Raw genomic sequence first — 20,276 nt, forward strand, 5'->3', positions numbered from 1 at the left:
TTACTTTATCACTGACCTGATGTCTTTCATGGCGTTATTTTTACTCCAGAACAGAATCTAGTCTGGAATCAGGAATTACTTTAAATGACCAACTCCTTTAATTTGGAACATTCTCACAACCTATGTTTTTTTGGTCACTGATGACATTGAAAGTGTTAGAGTATAGTCCCCCACCTGCCTCAACCCCCCCCCCCCTTTTAAAATCAGAATGTTCCTCACTTGAGCGAGGATGCTTCCTCGTGATTGGATCCAGGCTCTGCATCTGCGCTCGGACACTGCACAGGTGGGTGATGCTCTGTCCTCCTCAGGACGTCGCATCTGGAGGCACACGAGGTCCTCCACCCCTCGCTGGTGATTTGATTTCCATTCCTCAGTCAAGGTGCTGTTTGATTTCTCCACTGCATTTTCTTTTTAAACTTGCCATTTGTGGGGAGACACTTTGAGACAATGCAAACATCCTGCTCTTTATCCCGGTTTCCTTCTAGATGGGGCACCCACGGATGATCCCTGCCTGGTGCAATCTTCACAAGGTCAGGTTGATTCCCCTGCTCCAGCATTCCCTCCCCATTTATCAGTCGGCTTGGGCATTTCACTGTAAGGAGGGTCTCCCTTACTCCCACCCATCTGTCTATTTATCAGTTATCAGTAGGAATGCTATTGTCCACAATTACTTTAGTGTTCAACGGGTCCCAGGTTGGGCCAGTGGGAGTCCCTTCAAGCTGGCACATATGTCCTTGTGACAGGCCCCGTCATCCTTTGAGCATTTCTGTACCTTGTAGCAATAACAGGATGTTGCAGACTCATTGCACCTGTCTGCCCCAGTCCTGTTCCTTTTAGTGGGGAATGATCTTAGAGACCAAGATCTGGGCACTGGAGTGCTCATTGCCCCTGGGGTGTCTTGGGTTCTTGGCCTTTTGGTGGACAGAGTTAAGTCCATGCAGATAATACATGCAAACACACATATGCACATGTATGTTACATGAGAATACTTCTGCATGCTCATATTTCAGAAATGAGCTCCCACAAATACCTCCACTTCCAACTAATGCTCACAATTTCTCCCATTCCATGTTACCTGTGTGTTCCTTCTTCCTCAGTGAGAAGCTTGGCTTCCCCAAACAATACATTTCTTCATTTGCTCAATGCTAACATACATCTAGAATTTTCTCAGAATCGTTTTGCCAATATCACCACATAAAACATAGTAAAATATTTTAGGATTTTTTGTCTTTCTCCCACATCTTGTCTAAGACTGAGCATTTGCAATAAAATAGTATGTTCACTGTTCCCTGGATTCTTTCTCTTTTTCCTCCCTCTTCACTGTGGCTGTGGTACTCATTTAAAATGCAACTGGGTTCATTCATTTTATTTTGCTTTCAGTTTTAGGGTTTTTCCCTTCTTCACATTTTACTGATTTGAATTTATTTTTTGAATGTGTGGAACATTGACATGCTCCTCAAAGACCAAACATTGCTCAAAGGGACTTAGCAAGTGGCTGTCCCTCACATAGCCTCACCCCCTTCTGGTTCCCACCTACTCTTGGGCTGGTAATCAACTTCATTATATTCTCTTTATTCTCCTTGTATCTTTTAATGAAGGTAAGCAGGTACATGTATTTTTTATTTTTATCTTATACAGAAGTTGAATATATATGCTCCTTTGTACTTTGCTTTTCTAACTTAGTGACTCCTGGAAATCATTAAAATTCACTTTTCAGGTGCTGTTTATAGTTAGAGAAACATTCTGATATGTGTCTAAATCATTTTCTGGGGAAACTTTTTAAAGAAACTCATAGATTCCCCTCTCAGTTCTCCAAGACAGAAGTCATCATCTAACATTCTACATCTTAAGGCCTAGCTTACCCTCAGGGACCCCACTTCACCAGGGCTAGAGAGAATTGATTAACATCCGGGTCAGATACTTACGACATTCCAGGGGGCTTCCCTAGGCAAAAAATTGATCTAAAATGGTGGCACCAAAAGGATCAACCAAGTAAATATATATACTTTTTAATTTTATTTAGTTATTTTTCAAGTACAGTTTTCTGTCTATTTCTCCCAGCCCAGCCCAGCCCAGCCCGCCCCGTGTTCCCTACCTCCCTCCTATTTCCACCCCCCTTAGTTATTGTCCCTGTGTCCTTTATACTCGTTCCTCTAAATCCCTCCCATTTTTTCAACTAAGTAAATATTCACACATAGGGAATATAAAAGAAAAAATCACTTGTGAACCTTTAAACCCTAACAGATATCTGGCAGCTTGTGTCAAATGGCTATAAAAGGAACCAGGAAATAAAAGAAGGAATTAATTAGGATGACTCAAAACTAACCCAGCACCACTGTTAGGAAACCCACTCCCAGCTCTGCCGTTGGCAAGCCAATAGCAGTTCAAGGCTAATGCTGTTTGACTCCTCCGACACAAACGCAATCACTGTTGGATAAGGTCTTGGGTAGATGAGACATCGGAGGGCCTCGCCTCAGTCCCTGTCCTGTCTAGCTGGGAGAAAGTCCTGTCCACAAGATCCCACTGGCTGGGAACACATGCTGGGCAGAGCCAGCTCCAGAGATGCCTGAGTCCCACCCCCCACCCCCCAAAGCCAGCCCTCATCCACCTCCCCAGACTGAACCCTGGTTTGCCTGCAGGGAAAGAGAAGCTAGTGGCTTTCCCAAGATACAGCTGGTGCAGAACACACATCCTGGAGTTTAATCCCAGACCTGAGGCAATGTTTCTTCCACTTCATGAAACTTCTAACGAGGTAAGGTGTTCATATGCTGGCCAGCCTCCTCTTTGCTCACCAAGGTGTCCTATATCGTAAATACAAACTTTAAAAGCCCCAAAGTTGTCCCCCCCCCAAGAAAAAGAAAGAGAGAAAGGAAGAAATACACAACTAGTAGAAATAGATAAAATTCACACCCCCCAAATTTTTACTTACTGGATTCTAATTTAATTTTTCCTCTCCAAGGAAGAAACAGCTTCTGTCCTACAGACAGCATTTAAAAGGATCAATGTGTCTAACTGGAAAAACACGTCCAAGAATCAGTAATCACGGGGCATCTCTATCACTAAAAGGGTACGACGTCCTAAAAATAGCTTTGCCTTCCCAGACGGGCAGCTTGCTGGAAAGGATTTTCATGAAAGAAGAGGAAATAGAGGACTGGTCCCGCCAAAGAGACAGGATGAATCATGTCCAGTTTTTGTTTTGTTTCTAAGAGATTGGGGAAATGATGCCATCTACGCTTCAAGCAATTTTAAGATTAAAATCCACTGGCTCCCCTGAAGGTCTCTGAGATAAAAGAGGAGTGGAAAGAGGCCCCCCCAGGTTGTATGGCCTTAGGCAGCTCACGTCCCCACCTGGGCTCAAACGCTCACCTGTAAGTGAGGGCTGTCGGCCAGATTCACAGTTCTAAATGGGATCACCCAACAGAATCTTGTGGAATGCTTTTCACTATGACAAATGGCCAAGCCTGAACCTGGACCTGAAACTGGACTAAGGAATGGCAGATGAACGTCCCAGGGCTTCTCAAGAAGCTGTTCAAGCCTCCATCTGGCACTAAATTTCCTAGTATATTTGTAAAATAGTTTTAGATTTACAGAAAAATGGAGCAGAAGGTACAGAGAATTCCCATGTATCCCTCAGCCCTCTCCTCTGTGGCCCCTATTAGGGTTCCTCTTTGTGCTGGACATTCTACGGGGCTTGAAAGCATACAATACCATGTGTGTTTTCTCATTTAAAGAATACACTCTTGCTCTGGCTGGTGTAGCTCAGTGGATTGAGCATGGGCCTGCGAACCAGATAATCACAGTTCGATTCCCAGTCAGGGCACATGCCGGGGTTGCAGGCCGGTTCCCTGCAGGCCAATTCCCAGTAGGGGACGCACGAAAGGCAACCATACATTGATGTTTCTCTCCCTCTCTCCTTCCCTTCCCCTCTAAAGATAAATAAATAAAATCTTAAAAAAAAAAAAAGAATACACTCTTAAGTCTCGTTCTCAAGAGCAGGACATACAAAATGGTGAGAGGGATTAAGAAGTACAAATTTCCAGTTATAAAAATAGGCATAGGGTTGCAAAGTATAGCATAAGAGGTATTGTCAATAATATTGTAATAACTACATATGGTGTCCAATGGGTACTAGACTTACAGGGTGGTCACTTTGTAAGGTAATCAATGTCTAATCACTACACCTGAAACTAATGTAATATTATATGTAAACTGTAACTGAAAAATAGACTTAAGTGTTTTTAATTTATAAACAAAGGAGGGGGGCACACAATCCAAGGCAGCAGGACAGAGGGGAAGCCCACTAATGTCCAGTGATATTAAAGTCGGATTGAAGATCTTCACCTTCGACCGAGGTCTGCGTGCCCAACTACCAAAAAAGCACAAGTCTCCTTCCCACTTTTTCTTATTAGCGCCTAGGATATCCTTCCTGTGCAAACCACCTCTGTTACTACCAAACTACCAAACCCATAGTAACCCCTGACAATGTAATGTGCTCCCCAGATATAATAAGCTACAGGTTCTATGACTTTGTCATCTTAGACATTTTTAAAAATCTAAGTGATGGCAACCAGACATTGATAGATTACTTCTCTTGTTCCACAAATAACTGGCAATTGAAGTTCTATGAAATTCAGGGGTTAAAACAGTGAGAATTTTAGATGTGAAAATGAAGCTTCCTGAACTTATGTTTTTTGCACAGTTACCCAATTATCACCCTAGAATAAATTCCAAGGATAGAATAGTTGTAAAAAAAAAAACCAGAAAAAACCTATTCTCTAAAGATAGAGTTCTACTTCCATAAATTACATCAGGAATTAGTAGAAACATCTCAACATTTAAAATTTGCACATGTATTTTTTTTTCAAATTCTAATATTTTCAAGGACCAACTGGAATCAATTATATTGACTTTATTTCTTTTAATACTACAACTTTTCATATACTAGGTATAGTTTGAATTGATCAAAGTAATACAGTAAGAAAGTTAGGAGCTCTTTCTCTGACATTACCCTTAAATTAACTTTTCTCTTTCAAGTACTCAGTGGTCAAAAAACATAAAATAACAAATGTAAGGTGAGGGGGTAGGAAGGTTAAAACCTGTGCACATTGCTGGTGGAAATATACAGCCACCGTAGAAAACAGTATGGTTAGTGGTTCCTCTAAAATAAACAAGCATGGAATTGCCATACGATCCAGCAATTCCATTCTGAGTGTTCTCTCAAAGGAACAGAGGCCAAGAAGGGTTCACGCAGAAGTACGTACAGCACGTTCAAAGCAGCAGTGCACACTATTTCCGGAAAGCAGAAATAATTTGAGTGTTCATCAATGGACGAATAAACAAACTGTAGTATATACACACACACAATGGAATATTATTCTGCTTTAAAAAGGAGATTCTGCCCTAACTGGTGTGGCTCAGCTGGTTGGGCATCACCCTGCCAAGTGAAAGGTCACCAATTTGATTCCTGGTCAGGGCACACGCCGGGGTTGCCTGTTTGGTCCCCAGTCAAGGTACGTGTGAGAGGCAACCAATTGATGTCTCTCTTTCACATTGATGTTTCTCTCCCTCTCTCTCTCACTCCCTTCCCTTCTCTCTAAAAATAAAATCTTTTTTTTAAGAAAAAGGAGATTCTGACAGATGCTACACCATGAATGAACCTCAAGGCCATTATGCTAGGTGACATAAGCCAGTTGCAAAAAAACAAAACCTCTATTATTCCATTTACAGGAGGTATCTAGGAGGTCAAATTTATAGAAACAGAAAGCAGAATGGTGGCTGTCAGGGGCTAGGGAGGAGAGTCTAGAATCTAGAGCTGCTTAAAGGGGCAGCGTTGCAGTCTGGGGAGATGGCGAAGTTCTGGAGATGGATGGCGGTGACAGGTGCGCCACAATGTGAGTGCACACAATGCCGCTGAACTGTGCACTGAAGAGTGCTAAAATTTGTCATGTGTATTTTAGCTCAATTTTTAAAAAGTATTTAGTTGTTCTCTACCTCCTCTGGAGAAAGGCAAAGAGATTTCAATTGATGGCAGCTCAAATTTCCCTGATCAGGCAAGCTGCCCAAAGAATAACGGAGATGTCCACTCTGGAGGTGCCTCCTGCACCTCTGGCTCAGGCAGCACACAGAAGACCAGGGACACCATGGCCAACAGAAAGCCACAGGTTCCGGCCTTCACAGCGGTCCCCAAACTGTAGCTGGCATCAGACTCCCTTAGAGGGTTTACTAAACAGAGGTCACTAGGTCCAACCCTCAGAATTTCGGATTCAGGAGGTCTAGGCCAGGGCCTAAGAATCTGCATTTCTAGCAGGCTCCCTGGTGATGCTGCTACCACCGGTCTGGGGACCACACTTTGAGAAGCTTTCACGTGAGGGGAGAGACTTGTAAGTAAATAAACAATTTCAATCAAGTGTGGTAGGTGCTATGATGGGGATCCACCTAGGATGCACAGCAGCAGGGGTCAAGAAAGCTTTTCCCAGAGGAGATGCTATCAGATTGGCGTCTAAACTGAGACCCATAAGCCATGGAGGTGTGAGCCAGGGGAGGAGAGGGGAAAGGTCATTTCAGGCAAAGAGCACAGTATTTACAAAGGTCTCAAGGTAAGAATGCACAATGCAAGTCTGTCCTGGTGATGAAAGTCAGAGGGTGATGGGGAAAGTGATGAGCAAGGAAGTGACAGGTGAGCAGATAAGCAAGGGTATTAAGGAGCCTAAAGTTTATCCTCGGGGCAACAGGAAGCCTCCAAGGGCTTTTAGCATTAAAGGATTTACACTCTCAGACCTAAGGCTACAACTTCCCATAACCCAGGGATGCCTGAGGAGTTGGGGAGGGGGCTGTAGCACGTGTCCTGGTCCCTCTGATTCCAATCATCCCAGCTGTTCTCCTGTCGACGCTCTAGCTCCTCAGGAAGCCAACTGCTGCCTGAGTTACAGAGTGTGTCAGGTCAGAATAGTCCAGGTCCACAGTGAGGTCCCCTACAGGGAGCCACTAGCCACGAGAGGCTCTTTCAATTTAATTAACTACAATTAAATTAAAAGCCAGCTCCACAGACGCATGGGCCACATTTCCAGTGCTCAGCAGGGCTATGGCTAGTGACTAGATACAGAACACTTTTATCTCATCGCAGAAAGCTCTACTGGACAGCACTGGTCCAGGATATATAAGCAGTGGGTCTAAGACTTGCCAGGCATCTTGGTGTTACTGCATTAAACCAGCGTACAACTGGTTTGGACAGCATTCACAAAAACACACACGCTCAGAGCGCTGAAGCAGTTTTTAAAATTACAGTGTAAATTCCTAGACAACCAGCAGTCCCTCACAATATATATTCCAGCTACAAATATCCTCGATATCACTTACATAAGGAGGTAAAACAACAACTGTTCCAGGCCACTAAGAAGAATCCTAGAATTACCCTTATTCACCACAGCCATTTCTAAATCCTTAAAGTAACTGGCCAAAGGGATCGAGAGAGGATAATACTCCTAGATTAATATTCTAAAAGGCCATTCTGACTGCTTATATTCCCCCCAAACTAAGCTTATAAGGCTTTTTCTCTACTGTGACTCAGTCTGCAGGATTCGTGTTATTACAGTGCCAATTCTTACTCTAAGTTCTAAAAATAAAAGGCAAGACATATTGCATGCCAAGTAGGTAACAAACCCCAAGCCAAGGACAGGATTGGAAATGGATGCAGGGAGGAAATGAGTTATGCTCTGAAATGAAACACACACCCAGGAGAAAGTTTTAACCTTTGGGTGGACGATAACAGCTGTCCTTTTTAGCTAGCTAATAAACACAAGGAGCCAGAGGATGGGTGTTGATTTCTGCAAAGAAAAATCCAGAGATGTTTATATTTTCCCAGCTGCTCAGGAAGTAACTGCCCAGCCTGAGAGAGAGGCAACGCCCAAGAGCCCAGCCCCAAGCCCCCGTGAAGAATCTGGTGGGCAAGTTCCCAGCGACCAGATGGTCCTCCCAGGTTGCCCCAGCATTCTGGTCCTGATGCTCAGGCACAGGTGGCTTTGGGAGGTACCCAGACAGACCTCACGTAGCCTTTGTTTGACATTCTCAGGGCCCAAGCATGTTAAAGGGAGGGGCATCTCTGAGAGAAACAAGAGCTGGGTGTCTGCATTGCTCAAAACCACAGAGCTGCCCAGGAGAGCCCAGGCACCTGCCACGCCCCCCACTCCCAAAGCCCTGTTTTCAGCCTGCCCAAGCAAGGGTCAGCCCCTTGCTCCTCAGGGCTCCACCTCTGCCTGGCTCTGCCCTTCGAGGAGATGAAAATCGAGATCTATTTGGCTTCCTTCTCTACACACTGTGGATAGAAACCTTCCTCAGGTTAAAACCAGTTTCTCTAGAGCCTTTCCAAGGATCCATGGGCTTTTCTACCCCATGCCACCAACAATGGAAGGCCATTTATTCACCAGTTGCTGCTTGGTTAAAATCAGGAACAATAAGGCCCATTGGGAAAGCCAGGGAAAAGCTAGAAGCAGTTAGTATGTGCGCAATCTCAAGTGGCAGGAAACAGCCAAGCAGGACCCCAGCCCCAGCAGTCCAGATGGGATTTGGAGCAGAAAGTGACCGCAGGAGGAGCGGCATCTGTGGCATTCCAGAGGCACGGCAAATGGCACGTGTCCTCCAAGAACTTTTGCCATTCGGATTTGATAATGGATTAATGATGCCTCGGCCAGCATTTATGGAGCTAATAGTTTGGAGCCAGGCACTGGTCCAAGCACTTAACGTGTACAGATGCATTTAAAGCTCACAACGACCCAGTGAAGTAGGTCCTGTTGTTTCCATGTTACAGATGAAGACTATGAGGTTGCGAAACTTGCCTGGGACGGCACGCAGTAGAGCCTCGACTCAGATCCAGCTGGTGCGGCTCCAGCACCCTGCTCACAAAGCCATCATGCCTGGAGCTCCTTTGTCTTGCTCTCAGGACTCTGAAGGACCGCAGCCCAGCAAGGGCCTCCCCAGGTGCCCTGCTCCCTCAAGCTGCAGAGAGAAACTGCAGCCCCAGATTTTCGTTAGTTGTCTGAGAATTAGACAGGATAGCTCCAAAGGAGCTCACAGAATGTCCCTTTGCCTTGAGAGGCTCTACATATGGTACCATGGAACTTAGTCACCAAGTGCAATAATGTTCAGTGTGGAATGTCATCTGCCTCCTTTCTTCTCCTCATCTTCCTCGCCCTGTGACTCACAGGCGATTCTTCCACTCTCCCCGGCCAGCCCACTCTGAGAACAGGGTGCCTCAGAGCCAAGCCACTGAGACAAGAGCTTCCAGGGGTGATAGGCGCTCGGGGAGGAGGGGCTGAGATGAGACTTCTCGATTAACAGCCAGCCATTCAGACAGCAGGGTGTCTTGTTCCTAAGGGCAAACCACGTGTAAGGAACAGGTACGTTGGAGCCTGCCAACTGCAGCAGATTTCAAGTTCATGGCAATATAGCTATAGGTGAAAACATCCCGTCCTGCCCTGCTGTTCAAGAGAGATGGAAGGACAGGAAAGGGGAAGTCAGACATGAGTCATTTAGTGTTTCCACTCTACAGGAGACACGGACTTTCATTTGTATCAGGAAGAAATTTCAACTTAGGGCTGGTACACTGATGGGGGAGTTAACAATGGTAAATCTTTGTGCATGACCTCGTAAAATCAAAATAGAGCTATTTCTGTCAGAAACAGGCCCCTGACCTCAGGGCCACAGCGGGAGCCCTCCACCCGCTCGGGTGGTCTCACTGAGCGGGGCAGAGTGTGCTTTCAGCACTGGGCTTTGCGCATTTCACATTTCAGGACGGTCCCCTTCTCTGCCTTATTTCCAACCCTTCACTTCATCTTCTTTGTGATTCCTGAATGATCTGAGATAACCAGGTTTCCCTCTTTGAAGCTTCCCAAAATCAGACCGAGGAGTTCTGGTTAGGCGGCCGCACTTTAGAAGCCAATTGCAAAATTTTCTTCTTGATCAGCAATGAGCTTTGGGGGCCTCGTGATTCACCCGGGCCACCCAAGGCAGCTTGCTCCAGGCTGCTGCCCAGGGTCACAGTTAAACCAGAGCTCCTGCTGATGAAAACCAATCAGCTGACTGGGGCGCATCCAGTCTCCAAAGTTTTGAATAGTATCAAGTGAGATAAGTTAGCTTTCCAGGCACATCAAGGGGCATGCTAAGCATTTTCTGGAAACAACCAGAAAAAAAAAGACAGAAGAGAACACAGCTTGAGGCCCAGAAACTGACGCTGGAATACCTGGGAGGGAATAGGCAGGCTGTACCACAGAGCACAGTGCTACCGGGCCACCAAAGGAGGCATGGAAGAGCACCCTTGTTCCGTATACCTCTTTACAGCTGGCCATATGGGGCACTCTGCCCGAGGCCAGGGCATCTGCTGCTGGGGCATCACCGGACAAACTGCTTCTTGGCTGGGATTGGTCACAGCCTGGTTGCCCCAGGCCCTACCCACATGTCTCTCCATCCCGTCCTCCACCCCTCCAAAGGGACTCTGAGCTGGTTTCCAGGTTCCCACCACAAAGCCCTGCCTGTGCTCTCTGAGGTCCAACCCATAATTCTGTTATTACATCAGTGCTTCACCAAAGAGTTTAGATTCTTCAATAAGAAACATGCTCCCTACAGTGTGACATTCCACCATTACTTCTATTAATCCAAAAACCAATGCAGTAAACAAATGGTTAGTTCCATACAACATATATAAAGATAACAGCATATAGTACAGAGATATATAGACATGTAGTGTGTGAAGTATATATACGTATTTAGAATATGTAAAATACGGGCCCAGTCCTCCAATGCTATGGTTGGCAACAGTGGCAAATACACACCCATCATTCAGTGCGCCAGGTGCTAGAAGAAGAATCCACAGGAGGCAGCTGTCAATTCTACCTGATGGGCAGGACTTTAGAGAAGGACAGATAGAAGAGGGAAACTCTTTGAGTTAGGCCTTGAAAGTCAAGTTGGGCCGTGATCAGGCTGGGAGATGGGAAGGGAGGAGAAAGGCCTCTCAGGAGATGAGAGTGTGCAAGTTCCAAAGCATGAAGGCCACAGGATCCATGGGTTACTGAGTGCAGGCAGGTGCAGGAGAGGGTGGTCAGGAGAGGGGACTGCAGGGATATGCCCCCAGGCCAGGCTGTGAGGACTCCCAGGTGACAGGCATTTGGAATTTGTGTGCTAAGTAAACGCAGGCCATTTGAGGCTTTGGAAACAAGGCCTCTGAGCTATATGACAGGTGCCCAGGTAGCTGCTCGTGGGCAAGATGTGACTCCTGTCCTGAAGCTGAACTCTGGGAAGGGACAGCCAGGGATGTGTCCCATAGGAGGACTGACACCAAGGCCAGCCCTGGAATTGGGAGCATAAGCAGTGACAGAAGAGAGGGAACAGTTGAATCTGGGGCCTCTTCACCAGAAACCGGCCCAGTCAGACCTGCATTTCAGCAGGACCCCCGACTACGCCCTCCAGGGAGAGCCAAACCTAACCAAAGGGAACCCTTGAAACCCACTCTTCCCCATCTTCCTCATTTCAGTAAAAAGTGACTCCGCCATTCCAGGTGCTCAGGAAAAACATGTGGCATTGCTCTCAGCCCTGGTTCTTCCTCCCCCTCTGTCCCTAAGCCATCTGCGGACCCTATTGGCTTTGCCTTCCAGATGTTTCCAGAATCTAAAACCTCTCACCACCCGCTGTCACCCTCTCTCACCTGGGTTACAGGTAGCCTGCAGACCACTTTCCTGCTCCTGTCCTTGTTCCCTTGTCAACCTAATTTCAGCACAGAAGGTAGACTCATTCTCTCCAAAAGTCATTTACGTGGTATGACGTGTCTGCTCAAAACCCATCTGCTGTGGATTCAGAGCAAAACCCAGCATCCATCAGCTGCTTTACCTCCTGGGGCTCACCTTTGCCACTCTTACCTGATGCTGTGCTCCAGCTACACCGGTCCCCCACCATCCTGGACCCTCGGGGGCCCAGCGGGTCTTTTCCCTGTGCCTGGAACACTCTCCTGTAGTCACACAAAGCTCAGCCCCTCATCTCATCTTTGTCACAGCTCAGATGGCACCTTTTAGGTGACCTGCCCAACAACCACTTCCTTTGAATGGGACACTCCGCATTCCTGATGCCCCTTACCCTCCTGTATACCATTCCCCACCCACACCCCCCGCCTCCTAAGAGACCTGCACACACTCCTCCAGAAGGAAGGGATTTTTGTTGTTGTTGTTCAGATATGGTCCCAGCACCTAGAGCAGTGCCTGACACACAGCAGACATGTAGATGTATTGTGGACTGGATGAAAGGTCACCTCATTGAGGTCACCCCTACCTACCCTCACCCCTGTGTCCCAATTTATTTTTTCAGTTGTTCATCACCAACTGACATACCACTTGTTAGAGTGCTTATTCTGTCTTTCCACACTAGCATGTAAGACCCACAAGGACAGGGACTTTGTCACACGTGAGTCTGGAACAAGCCACCCCACGATGTGCTTCTGTGGTACGCAGACTGTTTTGAGCTAAAGGCAATTCTAGCCTCAGGCTCAAAAGAAGCATCTGCCCCTCCCACAGGGGTGTCCCACCCTTGGGCTGACGGCCCCATGCAGCCCAGGGTGGCTATGAATGCAGCCCAATATAAAATTATAAATTTACTTAAAACCTTTTTTGTTGTTGCTTATCAGTTTTCATTAGTGTTTGTGTATTTAACATGAGGCCTAAGACAGCTCTTCTTCCAGGGTGGCTCAGAGATGCCAAAAGGTTGGACATCCCTGAGAGAAGAACTAGGGGCCTTACCCATAAGAAGAGATTATCTGCAATAACCTTTCTGACCCAGCATGTGGCAGGGCAAACTTTTATTTACTACACATCTGCTCTTCGCATCCTGCAGTGACCCTGCGAAGCCCCCAAGGGGCATCACCTCATCCCTAACTCAGCAGGCGTCACACACCTTGACCCCCCTGTCTCTGAACCTCTTGTGCGTGGTGGAGGTCTCTGATGCTCTCGTGTGTGTGGGTTTTGCATACATATGTATTAAATTTAGTTCTCTTCTCTTGCTAATCTGCTTCATGTCTATTTGATTATTAGACCAACCAGAAGAATCTTGAGGGCAAAGGAAAGATGTCCCCCCACTGACAGTCTCTTCTTCTCTTTGCTGTATCCAGAGCACCTAGAACAGTGTCTGGCACATAGTAGGTAGTTGGTAGCTAATAAGAGGTTTTAGATTCTGGAAACAGAATCTAAATGTTTGGTAAGCGAGTGGAAGGAAGAAAGGAAGGAAGGAAAAAAGAAAGAGGGAGGGAGAGAAAGAAACAGAGAGAGAAATTCTTCCTCTGTTATATCCTCAGAATCACAGATGAGTGGCCTAAAGGAAGAAACAGCTTGGCTTTTCTATGTATGGACAGAGACTCTGTGAGGGAGCAGTGAAATATAAGCATCCCTTTAAAATCTCTCCATTCATGGGTTCCTTTTGTCAAAATAAAAAGGAGCGTCTACTAACGATGCCAGGACAAGGACTAAACAATACACTGGATTCCAATCAAAGGGCTCATGAGTCACTGAGTAACAATTATCATCATTATTTTTGGCTGCTTTCTTCTACGGTTCTCTGAATAATAAATTCAAAGGATTGACCAATCTTGTGATTTGGCTTAACAAACTGGGTGAGTGTACTTTATGACTCAGTTCAATTTAAGGTCGAAACTACACATTAAAGAAACATAACTAACATCTATGTTCTGCTGAATTCTGTCCAATCACTCTTTTACCTCCATTGGAACTTGTTTGGCATGCTGCCTGTCATTTTAAAGGTAATGACTGTAATAGTAATATCACCTCAAATTCATGAAGTGTCTTTCTTCTGGGGCATTTATTAGTCTTTGTAGACCATGTTACTTAGACTTCTGCCAGTGTAGAAAGTATTTCATCACCTGGTTCAGTACCTTCACCTTGCAGAAAGGAAACGGAGACATGGACAGGTTCAGATGCGTGGCCAAGGTCTCGGGGCCAGCCAGGGAAAGAGTCAGGTCTTGTTCTACAAGGCCTGGGACACCGCCCACACAGTTACAGCAGTTGCCCAGTCTCTACCACCGGGGCAAGAGAAAGAAGTAGAAGAACAGCAAGAGTAAGCCCTCACTTCCTTCTTCATATCCACTCCTGGGGCTCATTCCACATCCAGCCCAGAGTCAACTTAGTTCTCTAAAGTGACCAGAAGCTAATCACACACACACACGCACCTAATTTTCACAGTATAAAGTCAGGGAGAAGTTGATCGGAAAATTAGGGAGGGAAAAGCTGCAACAACTGTCTAGGACATTTTCTGATCTGGGGAGTATGTTCTTGTCCTCTTCTCTCTCCCCCGAAGGTCAATGAGATACTTCATTGAGGAAACTCGTCTTCCTGCTTCAATACCATCCTACCCCCAGGCAAGTGGGCAAACCAGGTGGCTTCTCCAGGTCCCACTCCAGCCCTATCATCGTGTGACGTGTTGTTTTCCTTTCTCTCAAAGGTTTTCAGTGGTTCCTTCAGTTAATTATCTGTGAAGCTGAGAGTAGAATCCATTGGCAGATTTCAATCTGTTGAGCACCAACCAAACTCCTGATTTCAAGTTATACTTGAAAGTCAAATTTCACTGCCATTTGCTTTGTTTTGTTTTGATGGGGAGTGGGGAGAAATATGTACATGTTTGTAAATGAAAAGTTTAACTCTAGAAGGTTAACCAATCAGCAGGTAATGGCTGTTGCCTTAAAGAGGAAACTGGGTGCTGGGGCAAAAGGGGGCAGTTAGATCTACTTTATACCCTTTTGTACCTTTTGAAGATTATATCATTTGCGTGTATTATTTATTCATAAAATTAAACTGAAAAACAAAGAAAAAACATGGAAAACAAAACTGGAGCTGGGAAACTATTTTTGTTGGAGCCCTTCATCCAAGAGTAACAAAGATGATGTCACATCTCGGTTTACTAGGGTTGCTAGACAACTACGGCGCATACAAGACAGATGGTGAGCTCCCTGAAGCAGGGAACACTTCAGTTGTGCCTTTAATCTCTGTCCTTGTATTCAGTATCTATTGTTGAATAAAAAATTACACCCAAATTTAGCATTTAAAACACAAGTGTGACCTCAGCTTCAGTGGCTGAGGTTCTTGGGCTCAGGGTCCCTCTCAGGGTTTACATTCAAAGTGTCAACCAAGGCCACGTCACCTGAAAGTTCCCTTGGGAAGGCTTTGCTTCCAAGTTCACTCACAGGGCTGTGGGCTGGACTAGGGTACCTGTGGGCTATTCTCTGCCATGCACATTTCTCCACAGGGCAGCCCACAGTAGGGCCGCTGGCTTACATGCTGGCCTTGGAAGTGACCCCCCCACATTTGTCATATTCTACTCATTAGAAGCATATCACCAGGTCCATCCCACGCTCCAGGAGAGAGGATACTCAGAGACAGAAGCAGCCAAAGATTACACCGAACGAGAATCCTGGCAGTTTAGGAGGGTCCGAAATATAGTCGAAAGTCATATAAGACAGCTTGTGTGGAACAAGCATGAGAAGTCTAGCGGTAAACGAGAACCAGAGAGACATGACTTGACTCAAAACAGCATCGGGAGATACCAAGCATTATGAGCAATCAGGAGTAGAGCTGGAGGGCATCCAGAAGAGGCAAAAAGAAAATTCAAAATTAACTTAGAAAATCAAAGTTGGGCCCAGCATGACGAGGTGGTGAGAACGAGCCCTGGACCCACCGAAGCCCACATGCTATTGCTCCCCTGCATCCTGCCCGATATCCCGCCACGGTCGCCATGGTGCCCAAGAGAAAGCCTGAGGGGATGCTACAGGAGATGACGCCAAAGCGAAGGACGAACCAACCACAGGGAAGATCCACCAGGTAATCAGCTAAACCTGCTCCTCCCAAGCCAGGAAAGGCCCCTGCAAAGGAGGGAGAGAAAGTACCCAAAGGGAAGATGGGGGATGCTGATGCTGGCGCAGACAGGAACAACATTGCAGAGAACGGAGATGCTGAAACAGACCAGGTGCAGAAAGCTGCATGGGCTGCAGATGCCAAGTGAAGGGTGTGCATTTTTGATAACTACGTATTTCTGGTGACTGTACAGTTTGAAGTGCTATTTTTCATCAAGTCTGATAAAAATGCGGAATTTTGTTTTCTTTTAAGCTCTGCTGTCAGCACACAGAACACTTTATTGTTGTTTTTTGGGGGGGAAGGGCATGTAGGACTAATAGAATGTCTCCAAAGCTGGGAGGGTGTGGGAAAATAACACCCTTCCCTTCTAGTTTGGAGAGATCGCTCTTGGTCCCATGATGTTGGCACACATTAGCCCTTGGCACACCCTGTGGTGCTGGAAAACTAAAGTTCATTTTTGTGTCCCTTGTCCCTCTCCCCTTTAAGCATAGACTTGACTCCTTTAAGTGCAGAGACCTGTTGGGACCTGACCCCCCCAAAATGTCTCCCGGTACATTGGGTAGTCTGGACTTTTCCCAGTGTCACCACTGGCATGGCGTCCCTCAAAAGAGCAGCCATTCCTTTTTAGGTTGTGGATCTACAGATCGATAATTCTGCCACTTTCATTTCATTTCCTGAAAGTCAGGGTCAGCTTGCGAAAAGCTGTTAAACCACATGCTAACATGAGATGTCAGCCCTCACTCTAAACTCTTGCCATTCAGAGAAGCAGATGAAACCTTCACCAGGTTTCATAGTGGCTTTCTGGTCTCAGCAGTCCACGGGAGACAGGAGTTTAAAGGTATCATGTACTGTTGACGATTGTCCATGTCCTGCCTGAAATACCATGACTGTTTACCAAAACTATCTTTAATAAACCTGGATACAGTTCAGCTTGGGGGGAAAAAAACAAAGGTGGTATCAGCTATGGTCCGTTATGCCCATTTTTAATGTTAGCGATATTGAACATGGGGTTTTCATCTTTTTTTTTGGAATGATTAGATATCAATTCTTATATTATGCAATGAAAGAGAAATGGCCCTGGCCGATGTGGCTCAGTTGATTGGAGCATCATCCCGTGCACCAGAATGTTGGGGGTTTGGTTCCTGGTCAGGGCGCTGACCTAGGTTGTGAGTTCAGTTCCTGGTCTGGGTGTGTATGGAGGCAACTGATCAATGTATGCTTCTCTCTCTCTCTCTCTCTCTCTCTCTCTCTCTCTCTTCCCCTTCCTCTCTCTATAAAACAATAGACATATTTAAAAATAATTTTTAAAGGAGAGAAATGAAATACTCAGATGTAATGTAACACTCTCTTTTTGCTAAGCCCATTGTAAGCCACTGTGGCATGTAAGTGTTGGAGTTCAAAAGGTGAATAAATCAACTGACTTTGAAAGCCACATTTCTGATCCTCACACTGGGTCATTATGAATTTCACCCTCACAAGTTTGCCTGTATATGTAAAACGGCCTGGGAGGCAGCAATAAATATAGAGAAAGTTTTTAAAAATCTGAAGTTGGAAAAGTTAAAGTGAACAAGTTCTATTTCATCTTTTACATACTTAAGTAAATTCTTAAAAGGATTAAGAAATATTCAACTTGTCAATTTCTTTAAAAAATTCCTTTGAAAATGAAAATGCCGTGAGTTTTACTGAAGGTTTGACAGGATTCACCATGTAAATAGCTCCCAAGTCATTACCTGTTGCCGTAAGGAACAGCCTGCTATATGTTTACATACATTAACAGCTTGGGAAATTTAACAATTAAAAGTGTCAGATTTTATCATACTGCTAAACTATGGTAGGCCAGCTTCAAATTCAGGGCTTGGTTGGTGAGAGACCAAGAAAAGAAAACTTCTCGAAAATTGTAGGGGGAGGGGAGCTCACAGTTACATCTGAATATGGATTTTCAATAGTTTGGCAGTCGTACCACAGGCAAGAGAAATTATTTCATTTTAATTCTTCAATATACTCACCTAATCCTTACATTTTGCAACCCTTACAAATCTCTTCATTGGCTTTGGCCTAAGGGGTCACCTGATAAAAATAATATCGTACAAACTGTGAAAAAAATTCTGGGGACGGTTTTACCCTGGGAAAAAAGAGGGTTCCCATTTCCTTCTCCCTTCTGCAATCCAGAACCTCACCACTGCTCCCCACCCCAGCTGATTAGGAAACGGTTTCTAAGTGTCAAGAGTCCAATCTCAGCAGCCAGTAATTCGGACAGAAGACAACTTCCTCGTCTCAGCAGTGCACGTTGGATGTATGTGGCCGGCCAATGCTCCCTGCTCCCACAGGGCCGTTGGCATCAGCCAGCTCATTAAAGTCGTCAGGATAGACCTGAAGACCATGCAAGGAGAGAGCCGCTGGTCATCAGCTATGAGCAACCTCCAGGACATCAGAAGGTGGGCCTTGCATGCTGTCTACTTCAAAATCACCTGGGGAACTACAGAGAAAGTAAAGGGACAGACACAGGGGGTTCGACTTTCTCAAACTCTCAAGGTGAATTTGAAGCACAGCAGAAACTCAGTTACTGGTCCAGGCTAAAGTAGGAATATGAATCCCTGTTCTTGCCAATAAAAAGGGGTTACTTTGATCATGCTCTTTATTCTTGTATTTTAATCCTCACTCAAAAATATATTTACTGTTTTTTTTTTAAGGAGATGAAGGTGAGGAGAGAAGGAGAGAAACATCAATCAGCTGCCTCCATACACACCCTGACTGGGGGGTCAAACGTGCAACCTAGGTATGTGCCCTGCCTGGAGCTCAAACTCACAAATTTTTGGTGTGTGCAACCTTTTGAGACAATGCTCCCACCAGCTGAGCATGGAGAATAAACAGTAATCCCAGCCAGAGATTACTCTTTACTCTTGAGATCGCCCCACACCCATTTGGAGAGCTCTGCTGAGTTTCTACAACACTACCCAATAGACCAGGACACCAGCCATGTGCGAGCACTGAGGAATGTCAGAGAAAACTTCCAAATTCTTCATTCTCACAAGAAGAACTGGAGCTCAGAAAGGTTAGGTGAGGCGAGGGGAGGCCTGTACGTAGGCCTGTAGGGGGAGGCTAGGCTGCCTGTGTCCCCATCTGTGAAGTGGTGGCTACTGTAGTGATCCAATCACCAAACAGCTATTGAATGCCCACCAGCGAGCAGATGCTTGGGAGGAATACGACACTCTGTTCTCAAGGGGAGAGAAACCATAACTCAGGATTACTACCATTCAGTGCGGTAAGTGCCAGGAGAGGGTGATGTGTCCTGGGTGGGGTGGAAGTTTGGAGGAGTTGTTCTTAATCCAGTCTGGGAAGGCCTGGGACATGCTCCCAGCCATCCCATGAAGAACTGTCTTCCCTGAAGAAAGGGCAGGGGGCAAAGTTGCCCTGTCCTCTCTCTTTAGAATTCTTGTGAAAAGAAGACACTTCATGTGAAAGTGCTTTATAGTCGGCAAATCACTGCACAGATGAGATTGATGAGGTTGTTAAGTGACTTGATCGAGGCCACCCCCAGCTGACGCATTATAGACTCTGGTCCAATGTCTCTGAGTTACATCACTCATTCATTTTAATCACTTCTCCCATGTGTTTATATCTGGACACTTCCATAAATCCAAGCGAAGGCACCCCACAGAGGGCCGATTCCTACCACGTCCACCTTCCGAACAGCAGTTTGCCGCCTTGATTGTGCATTAGAATCACCCCAGATGCACCTGTGTTGGGTACAGAATCTCCAGGTGGGGGCTCAGGCATATGTATATTCGATGCTCCCCAAGTATTTTTAACGTGCAGCCCAGTTTGAGAACCTCATTTATTGCAAATCGAAGAATGGAGCGCACACTCCCACATACAGAAAATTCCTCTGTCACCTCTGGTTTATAGATCTTAAAGAAGGCTCTAGATAATGTGAGTCCCATGTGTTCGAGTCTGGGCTGTAATGTGGCTCTTCTAGGAAAATAGATTTACCCTGTGAATGATGACTGGCCTGGATTAATATTAATCTGTCTTTTCTGAAGATACTTAGGCTAATGAGGAGTGAGGGGCAGTGCCCAGAAGAGTATGACAAGCAGCAGAGAACAGACGTCCAGACTAAGAACGCCCAGCACGGAGACCATAAAATAGACAATGTGCAGATTCCAGGAGACGATGCACCTGGAGGAGTGCAGGTGTGATGGAGAAGATGATACTCAAGTGGATTTCTGTTTAACGGAAGTACTTGCACAGCTTCCTTGGTCCTTTGAAACCAATGGCAGGCATGTAACAGGGTGGATTTCAAACCAGCTTTCTTTTTATGTTTCTATTTGCTTGACTATAGGAGGGTCTGTGTTAAGGAAGAACTTTAAGGATATCAAATGTACCTGG

The 20,276-nt window shown here is 45.7% G+C and overlaps 1 protein-coding gene and 1 pseudogene across 1 annotated transcript in view; one reads left to right on the forward strand and one right to left on the reverse strand.

The window, feature by feature from the left end:
* Window positions 1-20,276, reverse strand: part of ATP8B1 (ATPase phospholipid transporting 8B1) — a 112,092-nt gene that overhangs the window by 73,707 nt on the left and 18,109 nt on the right. The gene's annotated exons all lie outside the window — the stretch shown is intronic.
* LOC119054134 (non-histone chromosomal protein HMG-17-like) lies at window positions 14,920-16,038 on the forward strand (annotated as a pseudogene).

Source organism: Artibeus jamaicensis, unplaced genomic scaffold, assembly GCF_021234435.1.
Source record: "Artibeus jamaicensis isolate MK-2021 breed Jamaican fruit bat unplaced genomic scaffold, CSHL_Jam_final contig_354, whole genome shotgun sequence".
In the NCBI taxonomy this organism is placed as follows: Eukaryota; Metazoa; Chordata; class Mammalia; order Chiroptera; family Phyllostomidae; genus Artibeus; species Artibeus jamaicensis.